At 41.3% G+C, this 20,992-nt stretch overlaps 1 protein-coding gene across 1 annotated transcript in view; it reads left to right on the top strand.

The window, feature by feature from the left end:
- Positions 1-8,949: 8,949 nt before the first annotated feature.
- gli3 (GLI family zinc finger 3) overlaps positions 8,950-20,992 on the top strand; it is a 112,275-nt gene continuing 100,232 nt past the window's right edge. Inside the window, exon 1 of the mRNA XM_077554800.1 lies at positions 8,950-9,317. The gene's annotated coding sequence lies outside the window, so the exon portion shown is untranslated. The remainder of the gene's footprint in view (positions 9,318-20,992) is intronic.

Here is a 20,992-nt window from a genome sequence, read left to right as displayed (position 1 = left end):
ATAATAATAATAATAATGCATTATATCTAGAGCCGTCTTTCTTGGCACTCAAAAGACACCGTACGGTTTGTTGGCAAAATAAATAAAGGAATATAGTGACCATGCTGAATTTTAAAGCAGTGAGTGTTATTTTAGATATAAATTCAATTAAAATCAAATTGTAACCCTGTTGTCATACATTGTATGATTTTTACAAGACAATTCCATGTGTAAGAATGACATCAGCGTACTGCTTTCCTCAATTTCTCTATAAGTGTCGTCGTCATTGCCTGTGACTTCTGATTGGCTGGGAAAAGTCACATGGTTGTCGTGAGGCCTGCGGCATCCATTTTGGCCTGAAGTTACCCAACAAGGTTCTTTCCTCCTCCAAAAAACCGCACAAATCCAAAATGCGTTTCTTGCTGTACGACAGATGTTTGCGTCCCTCCCCCGTCAATCGGGCCCTAAACGGACGAGGCGTGCGTCTGATAAAAGAGGAGGATCAATAATTCACGTTTGATAATAAAGCAATCAGTGGGCGTCGTTAAGCGCGGCGCGGCCCCGGCAGGCCTCGGCGTGCAACCTCTTGCGGTCGGTCGGGCGTGAGATGAATGCTGCCGAGGAGGCCAAACAAAAGCGCTGCGGCGTCTACCTGAACCGCCGCGCTCCACTTTGATGTGGACCACAAACGCAGCGCTCAGATGAAATATTGATGCCTTTTTTTTTTTCTCTCTCTTTAACAGAGTCCCGGGGGAGCTCGGTGTGCTCCCATGATGTGAGCGTGCGTGTTGAGCTCCATGACTTTTTGTTTGAGGGAGTGTTATTGGTTCTAATGGGCACTATTGAGGATGACCACAAACATGTTGGATGCGCGTCAATCATGCTTTTAATTGGATTGTACATCGCAGTGGTACTTTCAATTCTAATGACCCGACTTCGGATTTGCCGAGTAACTGGGCCGATTTTTGCGCCTTGAGATTCCGATGAAAAATTTGACTTCCAAACTAGGGTGACTAATTTTTCCTGGGACAGTCCCGTTTGAGCCTTGGGTTCTGACGGATTTCACCAACCAGTTGTCATAACGATTCATACATTAAACCCATTAAAAGGGAATTTAACTGTTAAATCCCTTCCTATTTTTTTCCGGATTCACATTAGCATTAAATTGACCTGAACTAGAACTATTTCCTGCTTTTGCACCTAAGAATCATGGGAAATGTAGTCCTACTATCCACCCTGGTTCCCACTCGCTGGTCAGACAACGCAAGCTAAGCTACCTAGCAGTATAATTCCAATGTTACAAAAATGCGTGTCCGGCGCGGGGTAAACGGCACAGCCAGCTTCCAATTGCTGTCGGGACAGAGTGAAAAAATTTGGGATTATGGTGAGTGCATTGCATTGTTTAGCATTGTTGAACTGTCAAACAGGATAGCATTTAGCATTAGCGGTTGGCCCTCCCTGTCAGCCTTGTTTCACTCGCAGGCCTTGCTGGTTGGCAAAGATTGACTAACGATTAAATTTGGTGAAATTGATTGGATATTTAACTGTTGTGGTTTTTAATCTTGAATATCTATATCAATGACAAAAACTGCGATAGAATGTGTATTTCACCAAACAAAATTAACTTTGTCGTATGACAATGTCTGCTAGTTTAATGCTAAGTTGCTAACACACAATACAAAGACTATAGACAAGCTAGCAAAAACGACCATAGATATTTGGGTATTTATAGACCTTTAAACAACTTTGATTTGAAAACAAACGGTAGAACTAACTAAATTTTAACTTAATAAAAAACAAACAAACTCAAACTAAAATCAAAACAAAAATGAAAATTCCAAAACTATAATCCCCCTGATGCTAACACACAATACAAACACTATAGACAAGCTAGCAAAAACGACCATAGATATTTTGGTATTTATAGACCTTTAAACAACTTTGATTTGAAAACAAATGGTAGAACTAACTAAATTTTGACTTAATAAAAAACAAACAAACTCAAAATAAAATCAAAACAAAAATACCCCTGATGCTAACACACAATACAAACACTATAGACAAGCTAGCAAAAACGACCATAGATATTTTGGTATTTATAGACCTTCAAACAACTTTGATTTGAAAACAAACGGTAGAACGAACTAAATTTTAACTTAATAAAAAACAAACAAACTCAAAATAAAATCAAAACAAAAATGAAAATTCCAAAACTAAAATACCCCTGATGCTAACACACAATACAAACACTATAGACAAGCTAGCAAAAACGACCATAGATATTTTGGTATTTATAGACCTTTAAACAACTTTGATTTGAAAACAAACGGTAGAACTAACTAAATTTTGACTTAATAAAAAACAAACAAACTCAAAATAAAATCAAAACAAAAATGAAAATTCCAAAACTAAAATACCCCTGATGCTAACACACAATACAAACACTATAGACAAGCTAGCAAAAACGACCATAGATATTTTGGTATTTATAGACCTTTAAACAACTTTGATTTGAAAACAAACGGTAGAACTGACTAAATTTTAACTTAATAAAAAACAAACAAACTCAAACTAAAATCAAAACAAAAATGAAAATTCCAAAACTATAATACCCCTGATGCTAACACACAATACAAACACTATAGACAAGCTAGCAAAAACGACCATAGATATTTTGGTATTTATAGACCTTTAAACAACTTTGATTTGAAAACAAACGGTAGAACTGACTAAATTTTAACTTAATAAAAAACAAACAAACTCAAACTAAAATCAAAACAAAAATGAAAATTCCAAAACTAAAATACCCCTGATGCTAACACACAATACAAACACTATAGACAAGCTAGCAAAAATGACCATATATATTTTTGGTATTTATAGACCTTTAAACAACTTTGATTTGAAAACAAACGGTAGAACTAACTAAATTTTAACTTAATAAAAAACAAACAAACTTAATCTAAAATCAAAACACAAATGAAAATTTCAAAACTAAAATACCCCTGATGCTAACACACAATACAAACACTATAGACAAGCTAGCAAAAACAACCATAGATATTTTGGTATTTATAGACCTTTAAACAACTTTGATTTGAAAACAAACGGTAGAACTAACTAAATTTTAACTTAATAAAAAACAAACAAACTCAAACTAAAATCAAAACAAAAATGAAAATTCCAAAACTAAAACACCCCTGATGCTAACACACAATACAAACACCATAGACAAGCTAGCAAAAACTAGCACAGATATTTTGGTAGTTATAGACCTTTAAACACCTTTGATTCGAAAACAAACGGTAGCGCCACCTGCCTGACAGCACACGCCAATGACCCGCAGACTTGTCGGAAGAAAATGACAAACAAAATGAAGAGATTAGCAAGACGAGCACTGGATGCGCGTCAGCGAGTGTCCACATTCTTAGGTCTGAAAAGATGTTTACTTTTTGGCGTGAAAAGCCCAAATTGAGTTTTTGTCCCAGTTTCCCGACACTTCGGCCTTGCATGTAACACGATTTGAAGTTTGAAGGGACTTTGCATGAAAGTGACCCACATTGAGACACAAAAGAGAAAAAAAAAAAATCTGAATATTGATAAGTGCCTTGAGTGCTTTTTTTGTCTGTGGAACTTACAAGAGCAACACGCTCCAATCGGAGGAGCCGAGGGAGGATTTATCGCTCTGCCTCCTGATAGACGGCGACCGTAATGACTTGTGCGGCAAAGAACAAGTGGAAGGAAGCGGGAGCGAGGAGGCCGCCGAGGACCCGCGGGCAGCAGATAGTCTGGGAAAGGTCTGGCGGAATCCACGGCGCCGCTCGCCATTGGACTCCATTAGATAATCATATTCATACCACACAAGGCTGCAAAGCCACGCTTCTTGTTTCATGATTCCCTTTTAATCCCGCCTGATAAGGTAGGGGGGGGGGGGGGGGGGCGTGCGGGCTCCTTTTTATGATGCCGTCATTTGGAGTCGGCGTGAAAAGTAAGCCCGCCGGGCGTCGCCGGGCGGGGAAATTGCTTCAATTGCTCAAGTGGTTACACTTTGGACCCTTATTATTTCTCAGGCATGCAAAAGAACCCACAAAATATCCTTTTTGGGGTGACCGAGTGCTCACGCATATCAGAAATTCACATTAATGACCCACTCCAGCAGCCCCTTAATGACCCAATTTGGGTTACTTTGAGCCCAAAACCGTTTTTACACTCTAAAAACAGTTGGGTCAAAAGTAACCCAAAATGGGCCGATCCGATTTATGGGTCAATTTGGTCCAACTTTCTGGGTTGTTTTATCCAAAATGACCCCATTTTTTTTAAGTAAAGGATCTGACCAATAATTATGAGTTGTTTACACTAAAAGACTGATTTCTTGACTCAAAGTTTGGTCAAATTGACCCAAGTAGAGCATTTTTTACCCATAGTTGGGTTATTTTTTGACCCAGCTGTTTTTAGAGTGTATTGTTGATATACAAGTGACTCAACTTATTTTTTTAAGATACAAGCTGTCATTCTCTGTGTGTGTGTGTTTTTTTTTTTAAATGTTATTTTATTCTTTTTATTTTATTTATATGTTTTTTTTGCTTTGACTTTCAAGCCCAGGCTTGAGTTATAACCCACAACCCATTTATGGGTCAAAAGGTGACTGGCTACCACTTTGGGTCAAACTATCAACAAATAAAGAACAGAATTTGTTTTTGTACAAAGCACCCTCAAAATATTGTGTTCTTTTGTCAGTTATTCATTAAAAATGTAACTCTTGGGTCAAATGAATAACCCAAAAAATTAGGTCAAAAGGACCCAAGTAGGGTGAGTCCTTTTTAGACCCATATTTGGGTTATTTTTGGCCCAACTGCTTTTAGAATGTGAATTTTTAGAATTTTTGCCTGTTTTACTACCGCTTCCCCAAATGTGTTTTTTTTTTTCGTTTTTTAGACCAGCGGATGTTGTTGATTTTTCCTTGTGAAGCCCCTTGAGACTCTTTTGTGAGTAAGGCTGATCCACTATAAACAAACTGGAGTTTCAAGAGAATCCCAAAATTGAATTGGAGTCATTCGAACCTCGTCGTTTCAGGAAGTACAAAGTACTGAATGAAAAGTTCCTGAAGCTTGAAAACGGCAGAGAAGGAAATGCGACCAATGGAAGCAACTTTGTAGTTGAAGTTTGCGGTTCATGCAGACGAAAGCGTTTGCTTCCAGTGGCGTCTTTCACTTCGTCCGTCGCGTGTCACGTCGTCAAGAAACATGGCGGCGTGTATTGATTTTCCTCGCACTTGGCCGCGTTGCTCAATAAGCAGAAATTGTCGTGTGTTTTTTTTCTTCTTCTTCCTTTCAGTCAGCCAGAGGACGCTGCGGCTGGCAGGCCTTCGTTCATTTTTTGGAGCGGTGTCAGCGAGAAACGAGCAATTGGGTTGCAGTCAAAACGCATCACTGATGCTTTTATACGTCGAATATTATATACATAAAAGTCAATTGTAATACATAAGTTGTCATATATGTATATATATATGAGTCGTTGAACAATATAAAATATGATTTATAATAAAATATTGTAAATAAATGTTAATAGATGTCAAACTATTACAAGGTAAAGTGCAACAAATGTTGTTTTTATAAGATTTAAAATGCACAATATCAAAAATAATAATATATTGTAAATGTGACGTGCAGCAAAATATAATAAAATATTCTAAGTATAAACACGATAATAAATAAATAAATATAATCATTACATTTTATGAAAATTTATGAACAAAATACTATAAATATTCATTCAACAATATAAAATAGTATCATGTCAAAAAATTATATATTATTAATATAAATTCTACAATTCATAATGCAGAAATATAGTAACATATTGTAAATCAAATCATGTAACAATACATCTAATATATGAAAAATAGATCAAATAAAACATAAAAATATGTCGATATGTTTGATACCACTTATTTCAGACCGATACCAGTACGAATAGTCACCGATACCAAATACCAATACCACAAAAAAAATCTATGGAAAATCATTTTAAACCAATACCTACTGTATACATCACAATAAATATTTTTTCCTTAATTTTTTTAAATGCACATTTTCTGTAGAATGCCCAATAAAATGAATTTAAATAAATAAATGGATAAATATATTTTTAATGAGTCATCTTTTGCACATGTGCGCCTTATGTTGTTGATGGCAAAACTGCCACAAGAGAGCGTCGAGAGTAACAATAACTTGAGGCTTAAGACTTTAAGGCCAGGTCTCGATCTGATACCGATACCTGATATCGGCGCTGGCTCTTTCCACAGCCAACTCGGTAGCTTGGTGTGTGTGTGGTTTCAACATGTGTAGCGACCACTCTTTAATTGGGGTGAGATGCTGGGCTCAAAACGGGGGTGGGGGTCTGTGACGAGACCCCCCCCCCCCCTCCCCTTCCTTTCTTTCTTTCCATTCCCTTTCTCCTCCTCAATGTCTTTGGCGAGCGCAGAGGTGCTTTTGATGTGTGCTTTGGCTCGCCGGGTCCGACTTTGGAATGTGAGGAAGAGCCAACGTTGGGTTAGTCGCCTGCGGGCACAATCGCAATCCCCGAGATCCTGGCCCCTCTTTGATGGAATACTTTGGGGAACCCCGCTCCTCTTGCCCCGTGTGCGCCCCCCCAGCACGCACGCACGCACGCACGCACGCTCCTAACAACAAGGACTTGACGTGACGGGAATGAGGCTGAGATGAGCAGCGGATGACGGCGGAATTACACCACACCCGTTGTCATGGCAACCCGCTCGGTGATTGCACCCTTAATGAATCCGTTGTGATTCTTTCCATCCAGACAACCGAAACTAAATTCCATGAGTTTGTGATGACTGACTCTGATGAGTTTATTGATGGCCGATTAGGAAGCATGATCTCATTCCTTCTTTGATTTTAAATAAATAAATAAATAAAAACTGTACACGCCCACAACGGCACACTAAAAATAAAAAATACATTGGCTTGTGCGCAGCTGTGAAAATACCAACATTTGGTCTAACACACCTCTGCATTGATTTATTTAAATTTAAAATCACCTGTAGAAAATGTTTTAACTTTCTATAAAAAACGTTTTTTGTTACTTATTTTATCACCCCCCCAAAAAAATCATTCAGCCATCATGAAATTAATCATATATTTTTTTTAATGAACGCAATATAAAGAAGTAGCGATCATTAATAAGGCTGTAAAGACATTTTGATCATCTTTTCTCCATTTTTAAACTGCTGCCCCCCCCCCCCCAAAAAAAAAAAAATTTTAACCACACACACACACACACACACACACACAAATTGAAATCCTACTTCCCGCCTTGAGCTTTGCTGGCAGCTCTCCATTGATTAGCGCACCACTTAAGTGGCGTGTTAGCGCATGATTTGCCCGTCTATTGGATCAATCGAGTATATTGATCAGGCTCTTGGGGCGCCACACCATTTATTTATTTATTTTTTCCAAATAGCTTCATCATATTTGCGGTACATAATTGATCTTGCGGGCAAAAGTGAAGCCTCTCACGATTATGATTTATTCATGATTGTTTTTAGTTAACGGCAAAATTCTGTCTGTTTTGAATATTATATTATAACATTAAATTTCATGCACTTTTTTTTTTTTTACTCTTTATTGTCCTGATTGTATTCAAATCCATCACAATGAGTGTTGTTCCTAATATTTTGGTGATTCTATTGAGCTTCCTTTAGCTGCCTTATATGTTTTTAGCATTAGCAGTGATTGTTATTTTAAAGTTTTTTTTAATTGCGATTGTAGTCAATTGCTGTTTCTAATATTTTTGCATTTCTTACAAAGCTGCACAAATGCGACAATATATTAGAAACGTTGTTTTTCTTTGTTTAAGTTGATTGATTTCATAAAAGTATTTTTTTTTGTGCTACGTTTCTAATTTTAGATCAGAGCCCCAAGTAGCTCCCTCTTGTGGTATGCAAAAGAACTACAGTTTGCGTGTTAAATTCACGATTTCATTTCATCTCGAAGAATTGTTTTTTTAAAGCATTTATTTACTACAATTTCAGTGTTTTATCATTCATTCATTCTTTTATGTACGTTATAATTTAATCATTATTTGAGTGCACTTTTAAAAAAAATTGCTATATTTAAGTGCAGTGTTAATGTTCATTATGTACATTTATGGATAAAAATATTGTTCTTGTTTGTGATGTGTTTAAATATTGGTTATGACGGTGGTACCTTAATTTTTTTAGGTGGTACTTCAAGTAATGTTTGAGAACCACACTAGATAATGCAAAGTGTGAAATGCAGGCTCCCTCTAGTGGTTCCCGAAAGATTCACTTCCTAAGTACAGCTTGGTTGTATTTAACTCAATTCGAAGGAAAATGGAATCCTTTATATTGGGAACGATTTAATTTCATTTTACGTGCGATACATTTTAATTAAATTATTAGTTAAGTACGCTTGGTTTGGTTTGGTTCTTCATTGAACACAAAGAAAACACATTCCAAGTCTCAAATATAAATTGAAGTAAAAGAGTTTGTATGTTCAAAAGGGCTATGAGGAAAGTAAGTACACTTATCGTCTTATATTTAAGCACAATCTCAATGTACAAATCTACCACCTTCATGTTCTGGATGACCACTTTGAGCCTAACGTGCTACTATACGTATTTTTAAGGGGTCATTTGGGGTCAAAAAGGTTTAAGGACGACTGCACGTCATGCAGCTTTTCAAAATGATGATGGGTGCAAATGTACACACTTCGGTGTTGTTTCGTTGTGGAAAAAAAAATAAGTTGAGTCAAGTAAATGGAAGCAGAAGGAGGGAGAAAGAGGGGGGGTACAAAAAGGGGGAGGAGGAGGAGGAGGGGGGCTGTGTGGAGTTGAAGGAGGGAGGAGTCAAACGGGGGAAGGAGCAGCTGGAGTTGCACACTTCGTCCTCTCTTCTCGAGAAAAAAAACAAAAACGCAACAAGACCGGAGTGACGCGCGCACTCTTCTTCTTCTTTCTTTCTTTCTTTCTTGGGGTGACCGTACACTTTTAGTGGCGGGCTGCAGCGGACGCTTGCTTGTCCGACGGCCCTTGAAGGCAGCAAAGGCGCCCAAAAGAACAAGAAGAAGAAGAAGACACGAAAGAAGAAGAAGAAGAGGAGGAGAAGAAGAAGGAGAAGAGGAGGACCAACTCTGGCTGCCCCGTTTGGGAGTTGCGGCGTGGAAAAGGGAGAAGAAGGAGGAGGAGAAGGAGAAGGAAAAGAAGAAGAAGAGGTCCCGGGCTCGTCCAGAGGCGCATCTGCACCCCACCTGAAGAGGGAGGAACCCCCCAAAAAAGTGACCATAAAGACACGTCAAGTAAGTCTCGCCGATTCCACACGCATTGACATACTTTTTTCTTCTTCTTCGTTTTTTTTTGCTCATGAAAAGTTCCTCTCAAAGTTGGACTCCCCCCCCCCCCCCATTCCCCCCTTCCCCTTCAAACTTGCTCCAAAGTTTTGCAATACAAACGAGGACAATTTTAATTCATGTTGTCTGTTGGAAAAGACGAGAAAATGATTTGGAGCAGCTACAACTTTTTTGGGTGCACACTGGGAGAAACGTGTGTGTGTGGAGAAAGTGTGTAGAGTGTGTGTCTTGTGGGGGCCGCATGTGTGATCATATTTCACTGTGTGTGTGTGTGTGCGTGTGTTTCGGACTTGTTAAAACCGTTAACAAGAAGCCGCACAAACACACAATATATTTCATACATTGTTATGATTAGCATTAGTATTCGCAGTTGCGTGTGTGTGTGTGTGTGTGTGTGTGTGTGTGTGTGTGTGTGTGTGTGAAGAAGACACACTCCGAATGTATCTCACAGGCAATAATAACTGTTATTATTACAATTATTATTATTAGTTGCAGTTGCATTTTTGCTTTTATTGCGTGTTGTACTTTATGCTGAAACTGCGACTCAGAAGTCACACGCTCGCACGTGCACAAAAACACACAATGTATCGCATATGCTTATCATCATCACGGCTAATATTGTTGCTATTATTTTTAGGATTAAGATTATTTGTAGCAAAAGGTCAAATGCGTCAGATGTGTCGGTATGTGCGTATGCGTGTGTGCCTCACACACTCATCTCGCACTTTGAGTGTTTTTAGCATTATTATTATTATTATTATTGATATGAGTTGAAGTTAAAACTACTCAAATGTGTATCTTTGCTACAGTTGTGTTTGTGTGTGAAAACATGACCAAGAACACACACACAGACAAACTGTGTATTATTGACATTATTATTATTATTATATTATTGTTATTAGTATTAGTTGCAGTTAAAAGTACAATAATGAATTGTGAATGTGATACACAGGATTAAAATTGAATTGCCACTTTTTTAAAATCATATAATTGAAAAAAAAAAATCGGTATAATCCAAATAAATAAAGAGAAGTCGTTTTCACAGCTATTGCTTAAGGCAACATCATAAAAAATGAAAAGCGTCTTGAAGTGTTGCTCCATGTGATCGTATCAATTTTTATTTTTATTTTTTTTAAAGGAAATTGCAATTTTCCCAAATCTAAAGTCAGGAATGTGAAATCCCAGCATTGCATGACTCACGCGTGTGTTTATGCACAAGGGGGCAAGTTTATGTTCATTTTTTTTTTTAGGCGGGATGTTGGGGGGGGCGAAGCGGGGGGGGGGTGTCCACATGAAAAGCGTCCACATGTGGAGATATTTTGTTTGAAAGTCGCGGCCAGCTGCTCCACATTTGAGGTGCTCGCTGGCTTCTCGGGTTTCCTCCTGCGCCGCAATCTTCTTTTTCACACCTGGGACATTATCAGCAAAAGAAAAGAAAAGAAAAATCTCCTTTTCGATACCTTTTAGGAGAAGATTAATTGCCCAAAAAGTTTTTGTTTAAAAAAAAAAAAAAAAAAATCCAATTGTTTCAAGTATTTTATGCTATGAAAAAAAAAAACTACTCTTATTTGTATTTTCTATACATTGTAAATATTGTTTGCATTTTACATTTTACCAAAAAATATTTTAACAATTAAAACAAACGTTGCGAAGATATGTTATCAAAATATAAAATGTAAAATTGTTGTTTTATTTTTTTATTTTTGTAATATATGGATATTTATTTAGTTTTATTAATTAAACATGCAAAGCATGAAGAAGACATTGCGGATGCCTGAAAATAATTTGACAGCACAAAAAAATTAGTACCACATGGCCAAAAATGTTAGGGGGGGGGGGGGATCTTCAAGTGAGCTTTGTGAAAATCCAACTCATCAATTTCAACTATTCTACATTAGCTGTCAATTTGGTTTTGGTGTAATCATAATAATAATCATAATCATAATACAGTAAGGAGCAAAAATATGCAATGCAATTCACAAGATAAATGTTGACACGAATTGTTTCATTTAAGGGCAAAAGTCAAGGGGACTGATGCCAAACAGGTGCGCCCTCCATAAAAAAAAACCACGAGACGCTGATGAATGCGCCGGCGTTGAAGATTCGAATCTCCATGACCAGGATTCTTTTCTTTTTTTTCTCCCCCCAACACGGACATCATAGCAATATTCCCGATAGCGTTTATCTCAACTTGAAAAGTCCAAATTATGCAGAGTTTGTGCTCGCCCCCCTCCCATTCCTACCCCCATGTGCCCCGCTGCCCCCGCAGAATGGAGGCTGTCATGTTAATGCGAGGAGGTGACATTCTATTAGCTTCTTGAGCTATGGCCTCTCCTCACACGCGCACGCGCACGCACACACGCGCGGGGAGAGCGAGCGGGTGCGTATCAGGCGAGCGGCCCTAATGAGTCCTGTTGTGGTGCTAATGCTGGCGTTGTGCGAAGGAAGTTGACTTTTCCTTTGGAGATAATCGTCTGCTTGTCGTGGCTTGTTTGTTGTTTGTGCTAACAACCAAGCGTGCCTGCATTCAAACCTTCCACAGGTGAGAATCCGGCACGTAAAGGGACCAGGTGACTAAAAAAAACAACAACTTTCACTCGTCCCACACGCTTAAATGACATTGAAATTCATGATCACACACAAGGAATAACTTGTTTGCACACCCCCCCCCCCCCCAAAAAAAAAAAAAGATAATAGGCGTTCTTGCTTCAAGTTATTTGTCACTTCCAGTTGAAGTTTACTGTGAAACTAAAAATGAAATATTTCAAATGTAGACACTGAACTGCTCAGTTAAAACATATAACAACAAAAGTCCACTAGCTAAATGCCAGCCTCCCCCAAAAAAAAAAAAAAATCACGTTTTTTAAATTTATTTATTCAGTTTTTAAATACAGAATTTCCTGCATTGAAAGTCATGAAATGGATTTTGCTAAAATGAAGGCCCTAAATGGCCTTAAAAGTAGAGCGCTCCAGAAAATAAATAAATAAATAAAAGTAGTAGGGCTGGGTATTGATTCAGATTTCCAAAATGGATTCCATTCGATTCAGAAGGGCCCGATTCGATTCACGATTCACATTGATTCTCAATTCAGTTAAGGATTTCATGCCAATAGCACCAAAGTACCAATTTTACTTTCATAAAATAAAAAAAATCGGTTATCGGCGCCTTTGACTACCGATAATCGAAAAACTCATATCGGTCTATCTCTATCTGAAAGTCACATTTTTGAAGACTTCCTCTTTCGCTTTGATTTGGCCGCAGAAGAAGACGAGAGGACGTCGGGGGTGAAAAGCGTCCCAAAACGTGCGTGCGAGCGGGCGGGGGCTGGCGGGCGGGTTCCGTGGCTGCGCAGGAGGGCTCCTCCTCGGCCCGCTAATCCCCCGGCCGGCCGTCCCTTCAGGGCATGCCTCAGATCTGCCTCCGCGCGGACCGGCCCAGCTCCGACGGCCCATTTAATATGCTATGTGTTCCCCCCTCCCCGCTCCAACCTCCAAACCATCATTGTCCCAGAGCGGGACCCCGATATCCCCCCCCCCACCCCTTTTCCCCCCAGCTTCAAGGAGCTGCTAAAGGCACCTTTCAGGCCTAGCGATGTCTTTGGATAAGACGCACGCACGCACGCGCGCACGCACGCACGGTAATTTCAGATATGTCGACCCCAGCCGAGACGCGCCTTCCGCTTGCGTTTGCCCTCCGCGACCTTTTGCTTAATAGGCCGCAAGCCAGGCTGGCGCTCAGAGGAGACGCTGACCTCGGAACGAATCTTCTTTCGGGTTCGACATACTCACTTGCTTGGTCCCCCCCCAAAATGTGGCATGCAAGGTACACACACATGATGAAAATCAGGACACATTTAAAAGGCCCAATTAGAGGATCGCTAAAAAGATGATCATGAGTGATTATCGATTATCGCGTGTCGAGACGAATTTTTCCTCAGTTGGGGTTGACAATCGTAAAGCGGAGTATACACATACCGATAATTTGGCTAAATTTGAGCATTTCTTCCCTTCCGTTCCGATTAAAGTCAGCAAAGGGCAGAGATGATCTTAAGCAATTTCCTTGTGGTGTGAGGTTTGTTAGGAGTGATTTCTTATCGTGTGAGCCACATTTGAACTTTTTTTTTTTTTTGCACTTCCTTTCGAAGTTAGCCAATGGCAGATTGTTGGTTGTTTCTAAAAGATTTTTATGAGCAATTATCTTATGGCGTGGCATGTGCTAAAAATGGATTTTTCCAACTTTATCAGCTCAGGAAAGGGCAAACTACAAGATCTCCAAAGATGATCCTTAGTGATTATCATGTGTGGTAAGAGTGAATTTTCTCCTTATGATCGAAATTTGAGCATTTCTCCCCATTTCCAATCATAATCGAGCTAACATTTTTTAATTGAAGTTGAAGCCTCGGTTGTTGGGTGTCTTTGGAAGATAATCCTTAGTGATCCTGTGGTGTGGAGTTTCCTCCTTAATCTGCTTGGGGCTAACAATCGTAAATGCTAAACCTGTTCAATATTTAAAGTGAAGTTTACATATACAAAAGGAAAAACTACTCAATCTCAAAAGATGATCCTAAGTGATTATCATGTGGTGTGGTAAGAGTGAATTTTCTCCTCATGAGTGAAATTTGAGCATTTTCCCCCACTTCCAATCACAATCGAGCTAAAATTTTACCTCATTTCCAAACAAAGCTGAAGTTGAAGCCTCGGTTGTTGGATGTCTTTGGAAGATAATCTTTAGTGATTATCCTGTGGTGTGGGGGTTTCCTCCTTAATCTTCTTGGGGCTAACAATCGTAAATGCTAAACCTGTTCAATATTTAAAGTGAAGTTTACATATACAAAAGGAAAAACTATCTCCAAGGATGATCCTAAGCGATTATCATGTGGTGTGTTGGAGTGAATTTTTCTTCCTGTGAGCCGAATTTTTCCTCACTTCCAATCATAGTCAGCAAAATCCAGACTCAGTTGTCTCTAAAAGATGATCCTGAGTGATTATCCTTCTGGTGTGGAGAGTTTTAAAAGTTTTTTCTCTTTCTCTCTCTCTCTCCTTAATTTTGCTCGAAAAATGGTCAAAGCTGACAATCATAAATGCTAAACTTATTCAATATTTAAAACAGCGAATGCGCATACCGATAATCGGGCCGAGCAAATAAAGTCAAAGTGAAGCCTCGATTGTTGGACGTCTTTGAAAGATGATCCTGACTGATTATCTTGATTATCTTGAGGGATTTTTTTTCCTCTTTAATCTGTTTGAGAAACAGTCGGGGCTGACGATCGTAAATGTTAAACCTGTGTTTTTAATTTCCTCACTCTATCTGTAATTGCCTTCGACGCCACAAGATGGCGCCAAAGCCCAGTCTAATAGAAACGTCATATATTATTTTTTTTTATTAACGAAGTATGCGTACATCTCGATGTGTTTCCCTGCTCGGCAAAATTGCATGTCGATTTTTTCCATTTCTGTGCACTCTGGCATCTGCAACAGGAAATGGCGTTTGTTTGAGTAGAGCGCCTTGTTGTCTTTTCTGACGCAGGACAGCGAACGCCATCCGAATGTCTACCCCCCCCCCCCGATCCCGTCCCGGTCCGTAAAAGCTTGGTTACGGCTGCCGGGGTGTGAAGTGTGGCGCAAGAGGTGAAGTGTTTGGCTTCAGGCGCGAAGGAGGGGTTCGAGGGGCCCCATTTGTCGAATGCAAGACGGGGGGGGGGGCGGGGAGGTCGGCGCTTGTTTTTGCACATGTCGCCTTGTGTCGTTTTTGACGGGAACCGCCTGTGAGGGACGTTTTTTTTTTTTTTTTTTTTTTAAGGGCGGGGTGTCAATGGGCTCTTTGAGTTTGTAAAGAAAGAAACTAGTTTCATCAAGTGTCGTTTTGATACATACTATATTATTCATGTGATTTGGTTAGTGTGCGTGTGAGCATCTGGGCGTGAGTTGTGGCCTACAGCAGCTCTTTGCGAGTGTTGGCGAGGAATAAAACATTTGACAGCAGTCGAGTTTCCTGAGTTGACTGAGAATCGAAATTTATTTTGTTAATTTGTTGTTTTTGTCGTGCTCCATTGATGTCTGGAAATGTACCAACTCTCCTTGCCCACATGTGAGGGCATCACAGTACCTTAATGACTCCATTTTCTAATTTCACTTAATTTTGCCTCAAGTGTTCATCACTGCCAAGGGAACATTAACACAGTGTTGAAATTAAAATTTTTTTTTTTGTGGCATGAATTCCCGCTAGACCGAGTATCGTCTGGGCTGATTTTCGGGCCCGCTAACGCATCGGCCATTTTGAAGAATCATACGGCCGATTAATAGATCCATTTAAAAAAATCAGGGAACTAATTATTAAAATTTTCAGAGATGCTTCTGACCCTGGGAAACTCTCTGCTTCTTCTGTCTTTATTTGAAAGTAAAAATTTAATACTTCAGATATTTAGAAATTTTAAAAGCTTTTTATTTAAATTTAGAAAGCAAACCAAACCAAACAAAAACAACAATTTGTGATACCAATATTTTCCCTTTGTGGAATTGAATATCGGCTCCAAATATCGGTTATCGGCGTCCTTGACTACTAATAATCGGTATCGGTATCGGCCCTGAAAAAAACATCGGTTTATCTCTATTTATTGGGTAAATTATCTATCTTTTCTACGCTGAAATAATAATGGGTGTCAATCATATGCGTATTTTCGCCAACCCGGGTCCCGCCCCAAAAACATGACATGCAAATATCTTGCAAAAATAAAGTTAAACGCGACTGAAGTGACGAGCACTCGTAGCAACACTTTGAATGGCGTTCTGCATTGAAGGCCCGAATGGTTTGTAGTGGCGGCCTTTCATTTTTTGAGCCCCGCCGCTTCCCGGGGTGGGTCTGAATGAGGGGCCCATTGTCGGGGCGGCTTGGTTGGGGGGGGGATTAATACCTGAAAGGAGCCCCCAGCAGCCCCTGCTTTTCCCCGCTGTTCATTTCCGCACAGGTCGGAGAGTGTTCTTCTCGCGCTCCTATCTTGTGAAGAATGCCGACGCAAGCGGGCGGGTGGGCGGCGTTCAACGGCGCCTCGTCGTCCTCAACTCGGAGAAACAAAAGAAGGACTCGACTACCGGAGCAAACTTCTGCCCCCAGCCTCCCCGCGCCCCCACTTTGACAGCGCAGCATTTGAAGACTAATCGTTTTTTTCTCATGCAAAGCATGCTGTTTTAAGGGTGGGGGGTTTGGGGGGTGGGGGGGGGGGGTTGCTTGTGGGTCCGGGTTGGGGATGGGGAAGGGGGTGTTGTGTTTTAACAATACTCCACGGGGAGTGAGGAACAGGGTTTTGGGGAGGGTGCAAGGGGGGGGGGGGGTTCTACCGCTCTGCTTTGCTCTGTAGACAAAGCCCAGTTCCTTTCAGGGCTGCAGGGAGGAGGGAGGGGTGGGGGGGGGGTGGTCTCGGGAGGGAGAGGGGGTCTTGAATCCAAGTTCCTAGAAAGAGAGGGAAACATTTTTAATGACAGTTTGTCATCATGCCGCTTGAACTTTACGGTGAAATTGTGGGGGCGGGCGGCCTTGTGCTGACAGGAAAAAATGTATGAAGAAGCAGAAAACATTGTGTGTAGAACACCCCAATACCCCCCCCCCCCAAAAAAAAAAAAAAAAAAACGACCTCCACTAGTCCAACCAGTTTTGCTTTTTATTAAAAACGTATGTAGTTGTGCAAATGGAATCTTGTTTTTTCCCCGTAAGTATGACGTTTTCACATAGCAAAATACTTAAACATACGCTTTTCCTCTCTCTCAATGTGAAATCAAGGGGGGGGGGGGTGCGCGAGGGGGTGCGCGAGGGGTGCGCCGGCTTTTTCGGGATGTCTGGCTTAGAAAGTTTGTGAAAGACTAGCATTCTTTTGAGGTTGACGATTATTTTTGGTGGCCTCATATGCAATTTGTGCGTGCGTGGAAGTGGGGGTGCGCTGTTTTCATTGCCATGTTGAAGGAGGCTTAAAAAAAAAGTTTGAAAAGACTGACTTGACTTATTTGTTGGTTGTTATGTTGACTTTACGTCTCAGCAGTCCAGACAAAGTAGCGGGCGAGACAACTTTATGTCAACTTGTATATGAGGTGGTGCGCCATCAGGCGATAAAAGTTGCCTGGATAAAAAAAGTATGGCAAAGATTGCCATTTATATTTATTACGCTATGTTATGTTCCATTTGTTCATGTATATGAGGGTGTGTACAGAGGGGGGCGCATTATCTCAAAATGTTAATGGGGGTGCGTCGCTGAAAGAATTTGATTGTCTTACACGCTTAACACTTTTATCGTTTTGTTGACATTGTGGTCGTCGCAATAATGAACTCATGCTGACATGTTGAAGGAGGCGCACCGGTACCCAATTGAGGATATAAATGTTTAAGGGGTGCACCAACTGTGTAGAGATGTGGAAAAGGGGGTGTAGTGGAAATGACTACCTTACATGCTGAATTATTTTGTTGCCGTCAGTTCCTGTGAACGAGGAAGTGGGTGCGCACGAGAAAGTGGGTGCGCCACATCTGTTGGGATGTTGAAACGGTCGCGTGGCTTAAAAGGTACAGCAAATACTGGTTTACGCATTTGTCGCTTCATTTATTATGTGGACATCAGTCCGCATGTATGGGGTGTTTGGGGGGGGGGGGGGGTGCGCCACCTCTGTCAGGATGCAGTTTTGTTGGAAGTAGATCTTATTCACGGAGAAAGCCAAATAAATTCATTATATTCCCACTTTCACCATATGTGGACGTTGTAAAAAAGCTTCTGTGGCCACCAAGGCGTCTATTTGTCAAAGGTGGATGACTCCCCCCCGCACCCCCCCCCCCTCGCACCCACCTGAATCCTCACCACTTTTCCCACACGTGCGCCTAGTCATTGTCTGGACCCAGGCAGGACATTAGTCACCGCGGCCTCTGGGAGTCCTGACTGGGACCCCGAGGAGCCAGGTTAGGAAAAGGGGCGGGGGGAAGGTGGGGGGGGGTCTGTGAGAGGTGCACCGCTCGCATACTGTATGTTGCGGGTCAAATTGACCCATTTTTCCTCCTCTCCACAAAATAAAAAGCGGGGAATGTGGGATGTGAAGTGAGTGTGTGGGAGAGGGACCACTGAGGGAGGTGCGTGTGTGTGTGCGCGTGCGTGTGTGTGTGTGTGTGTGTGTGTGTGTGTGTGTGTGTAGCTGCACCTCGGGGCTCAGCAGTGTGTAAGCCCCTCACTAGCACCCCCCCAAAGCTGCTTTCACAAAGAGATTTACAAGACAGCTCTCCGGTGTGTTGGGCTGCCCTGCATGATAAGTGGACGACTCGCAGCCGGCCACTGCGCGCGTGTGTGTGAGTGTGCGTGAGTGTGTGTTCACAAAAATTGACCTTTCTTGTGCGTGTTTTTTTCTTGTGTGTTTGCGAAGGCCTGGCGCACGTTGACAAGGGATCGTCTTACCTTTTAGAATTATTTATAAAGCTTTTATGTGTGTGGCACCTCTAAGTCTCTGTCTCCTCCCATTACTGGATACGACTTTACCTGTGCGCACCCACAACCCCCCCCCCCCTTTTTTTTTTTTATGCCACCAAAAGCACCCACATCATCTAGAGGGTCTTAATCCTCAAGGCCGAAGGTAAAATGGGGCCAAAATACACTTGTTAGGTCAACAAATGGACTTTACAAAACGGTGTGACCCCGACAAGTTTTTCATGATGTGAATAATCGCTAAGTCGATTTTTGTTTTGGGTTGTGAGCAAAAACTGTGGCCACAATTTCACAGCAATCAACAGTTCGGCAGTCCAATTAGTCTTCAAAAAAAGTAAACAAAATTCAAAGAGTATCACCTGCGGCGTATTTGACCAAACCACGTCAATTTGTCTTGCTAGCTTAATGCTAACACACCGTGCAAAAGCGCCAAAGACGGGCTAACACAACTAGCATCGCCGTTGAGGTCATACAAACCAATTGAAATGGAGAGGAAAAAAAAGTTTCTTAAATGGTTTTTGCTTATAAATATCAATGTTTTCCATGTAAAACTGGAGGAAATTTGGTTAAAAGTACAATATATAAAAAAAAATATTGAAAAAAAGTCTGCAAATATACTTCTTTGTATATTTTTATGTAAGTCTCATACTGCCCCTGGTGGACAAGGCACACACAACAGAACCAGTTTTAATTAGCCATCCATCCATTTTTCGAACCGCTTATTTTATGATATTCCAAATTAAACTTTAAATGTTGAAGGCTTAAAAATGTGGGGGAATACTTATTTAAGTATTTTGTTTACCTTCTACTAAATCATTTTGCGCACGTGAGGCCGAATGGGGTGCGCCACCTGGATGTCTAAAGGGGGTGCATGTTTTAAAAAGTTTGGCAAATTTCGGATTACAACAGATTTCACGTTTAAAACATTAACATTTCTATGTGGTGTTTCTGATCCCAATGCTAACATGTAGCCATGCTAACCCTAAAATGTCTTTTTAATGCGGAACCAAACTTTTTTTTTTTTTCCCATTTTGTCTTATTCACACTCGACAGAGCATTTTTGGCATGAGAGAGGCCCCGAGAAGTCGGCGCCGACCCGCCGCATATGGCGTGTATTATAGGCTTTCCCTCCTGATCCCCCCCCCCCCCCGCGCGCCCTCGCTGCACGCACCTAGCGAAGTTTGCGCGTTTGCCGGGGTTTATGTTAATGTTGCTTTTATTGAAAGAAGCTGCGATGTGATTAGAGTCCTGCATGCTCTGTCATCCCTCTGGCATTTGTGTGTGCGTGTGTGAGGGGTGGCGGGGGCGGCGGTGGGGGTGCGGGGGGGGGGGGGGATCAATGCAAACCAGCTAACGCGGGCTAATAAGCCATTAGCGCCGCCATTGTTGGGGACATTTCCATATGAGGACCCGCAAGACTTGGGAAACTGTGGCGTTGTATCCGGGAGCGACGGCTGATTGCGCGGGTGAGCAATGGGGCCGTCGTTCTCGGGGTGTGAGGACGGGTGAGCTTATTATCCCGCGTTCAACTTCCAATTAACTTGCACAATCCTCGCACGTCTTCATTAAGTCACAATCTTCTTCCTCTTCTCTCACGTCAAACGGCTGACAATAAATACAGCCACATGCAGGGAGCTGGGAAAAAAAAAATGTGGGTGTTGTAAAACCCACATCCCACACGGATGTGATGTCCCGGGGGAAAAGTGTGGGTGTTGATCCCTCTCACTTGCAAAATTGTTGGTGTCGAACCCTTTTCTGGGGGGGGGGGGGGGGGTGTGGGTGTTGATCCTTTCATCGAGAAATGCATGGCTGTTGAACCTTGCTACCAGGAAATAGTTTTAGTATTAAACTCACTGGTAAAAGTTCGGGTGTTGAACTCTTGTGTTGCAAAACCCACATCCCGCACGGATGTGATGTCCCGGGGGGAAAGTGTGGGTGTTGATCCCTCTCACTTGCAAAATTGTTGGTGTCGAACCCTTTTCTGGGGGGGGGGGGGGGGTGTTGATCCCTCTCACCTGCAAAATTGGTGGTGTCAAACAAACCCTTTTCTGGGAAAACATTTTTTGGGGGTGTTGATCCCTTTCATCGGGAAATGCATGGCTGTTGAACCTTGCCACCAGGAAATAGTTTTAGTTTTAAACTCACTGGTAAAAGTTCGGGTGTTGAACTCTTGCACGT

This window comes from Vanacampus margaritifer, chromosome 20 (assembly GCF_051991255.1).
Source record: "Vanacampus margaritifer isolate UIUO_Vmar chromosome 20, RoL_Vmar_1.0, whole genome shotgun sequence".
NCBI lineage: Eukaryota > Metazoa > Chordata > Actinopteri > Syngnathiformes > Syngnathidae > Vanacampus > Vanacampus margaritifer.
This window is presented reverse-complemented; position numbering and strand designations above follow the sequence as displayed.